Genomic DNA, 2,509 nt, shown 5'->3' with positions numbered 1-2,509 from the left:
CAGTTAGGCCCATGTGGACCTCCTGTGGATCCTCTGGTGATTTGGAGGTCTTACCAACTCGAAGAGAAGTTTCACATCATCCTCCATATCTCAGGAATCAACTCATGTACTTTAGGCTCCCAGAGCTTAAAAGGAAAAATATCTTTAAAATAGCAACAAACTGCAAGATTATGCAAAGGAGGACATATAATTGATTGAAATCAGTGGGAATGATGGAAACAGAGCAAAAGCCATCAAGAGTCTTCACAGAAGTATTTAACTTGGCTGAATAAAGGACACACATTGAAGATTCTGAGTAAATCAACTAAAAATATGGACAATTCAAAGAAATGAAGAGATATATATCCATATACTTAAACCAATCTGAAATGAGGGACTTGTAGTAAAACTTTTGTAAAGAGATAAACCAGTCCTCTGGGCTACCTGTTGGTCTCCAGCTGGCAAAATTTTCATCAGACCAGGAACTGCCATTTCCAGGAAGACTCCTTCCTTCAAAATTGGAGAGATGACAAGGGTGTGGCAAACTCAATCCATACAGAATAGACCTAGAATGTAAGGCCCAAAGCCCTTATAATTTCCTGCAAATAGTGGACACTGAGACATGAAAACAAATTTCACTGGCAAATATAGAGGTGAATGACAGCTCCCGCCCCAATAGTCTACCAGGTTTTTTTTTTTTTCTTTCCACTACTTTTTCTTTACATTTTTTCAAGGAACATAATCATTAATGGGATCTTCCAGGGTAAAAAGAGGGACCATACATGGCATGGAGGATTGGTTGTGAAACAACACAACTAGTCCTGTTCTACCAGTCATGCAAGAACAGAAGAACCATCACATGTCAGCTGGGACAATTACTTCTCTTCTCTTTGAGCAGCAACAGAAACACAAGCACATCTGGGCTGGGAAGTCAGGAACTGCTTCTAACTTGTAATCTGCAGTGTGAGGATAAGGAATGAGAAACCCGCACTTTTCCAACCATGGCAAACATCACAAGCCCTCTTGGGTCAAGAATCCAAACTCCGTCTGAATTTTGACAAGCAGCATCTGAAAAACAAGGTGGAGTGTGAGAGAAGGCAGCAATATGGAATGGGGCAGGCTGTGTAAGCTCTAGGAGGTGTCAATTGTATCCAGGACTGGGAGCAGTCTTAGGCTGAACCTGTTGGAGGATTCCACAACAAATAGGAGATCAAAGCAGAGAAAAACAGGGTAAGGATTGATGAGCAGGTTGAACAGAATGCTGCAGGCAATAGACTGGTCAATCATCCATATTTGGTGGCCAACATCAAACCCATGTCTAATCCAGCAAGAATCTACTACAAAATTGATAGGATAGTGATTGGGACAATATCACAGAGCAGTGGACAACAGAGCAATTTTATTTTTTTTATTTTTGTATGTAGACTTATTATATATGGTCCATTGCTCCCTTTACTTTTCTGCAAATGGTGACATTACAGCCTGAAAACAGATTTTGCTGGCAAACACAGGGGTGTGTGTTTATTTTCCAGGAGTGTTCTGTTTGATTGGCATTTTGATTCCTTGTTTATTCAGGGGCATTTTTCATTTTTTACATGTATACTTTTCTTTTCTATCCTTTTTGTCTTATTTTCACTCTCTCCTCAATTACCATGCTGATTCTTATAGTCTTCATGTGGGTAAATATTGTACAGTAACTTTTATGATTCACTTCAATAAACTTCTGCTTTCTCCATCATTATTTCTCTCCTGCCTTCTTCTACACCTTCCCAAAGCTTGAATAATCATCCCACATCCTCCAGCTTTCCTCTGACGTTTCTTTTCGGTGCTTTTTTCTTTTGCCTCCTATATTTCCTAAAGCCTCCCCAGAAAATAATCACTCTACTCAAAGGAAAGTCATTGTATAATGTTCCCAATTTGTGTTGAGTTTTCTTAGAGAATTTCCCTCCTTGGCTGGGTGGCCTGGAGTGAGTGTCCCTGCACCATCCACCAAGCTCAAGGAGTATGAGATCCTTGCTTAGGCCCCAGCCAGGGAACTTTGCTGCTTCCTGCTGCACTGGACCAACTCAGCGGGTCATCAGCCCACCTGCACCAACTGCCCTGCTTCCTTCCCTGCGTGGAGGACTCTGGGGTTTTGATCCTGCCAGCGCCCTAAATTCTGGAAACTGGGCAGCCTGAGATGAGTTTCCCTGCACCATCCAGAACCAGGGTGTATGGGATCAATGCTCACACGATCCAAGGAACTTCACAGCATCCTGCCACACTCAAACTGCACCATAGGGCTTGGGACTGCCTGCCCCATTCCCAGTGACCCTCTCTCAATCCGGGGAACTGGGCAGAAAGAGTCCAGGAGATGAGCACATAGAAGAGGATTTCCAACAGTCCCTGGAGAAGCCTTGGAATAACACTTGAAACACAGAAATATAGGAAAATGACAAACAAAAGACCAAAATGCAATCTCAAACCTCTAGCCCATCCCAAGAAACCTTATATACACAGAAGAAAATATATGCCATACATAATAAATACC

Source organism: Cavia porcellus, unplaced genomic scaffold, assembly GCF_034190915.1.
Source record: "Cavia porcellus strain 051 isolate PalLab524CR breed Dunkin Hartley unplaced genomic scaffold, mCavPor4.1 scaffold_23, whole genome shotgun sequence".
NCBI lineage: Eukaryota > Metazoa > Chordata > Mammalia > Rodentia > Caviidae > Cavia > Cavia porcellus.
The sequence above is the reverse complement of the archived record's forward strand: the minus strand, read 5'-3'. Positions refer to the sequence as shown.